Here is a 382-nt window from a genome sequence, read left to right on the forward strand (position 1 = left end):
CACACTCAGAAAATACACACAAGGTAATACAAACAATTTTAAAAATCTTAAGAACATTTTGTAAACCTTTTAAAATGCCTAAAATGTAATAAAACACCAACAAAACGGCAGTATTTGTCTTAATATACATATAAATATATACATCAATAAAACAATACACACTCACACACTCAGAAAATACACACATGGCAATAGAAAATAAATAAAAAAAAACTTAAAAATAGAAAGAAAATTTTGTAAACCTTTTAAAATGCCGAAAATGTAATAAAACGGCAGCATTTGTCTTATTATACATATAAATATATACATGAATAAAACAATACACACTCAGAAAATACACACAAGGCAATAAAAAAAACCTTAAAAATAGAAAGAAAATTTT

Source organism: Morone saxatilis, unplaced genomic scaffold, assembly GCF_004916995.1.
Source record: "Morone saxatilis isolate NCDOM2014 unplaced genomic scaffold, NCSU_SB_2.0 Contig9, whole genome shotgun sequence".
Lineage (NCBI taxonomy): Eukaryota > Metazoa > Chordata > Actinopteri > Moronidae > Morone > Morone saxatilis.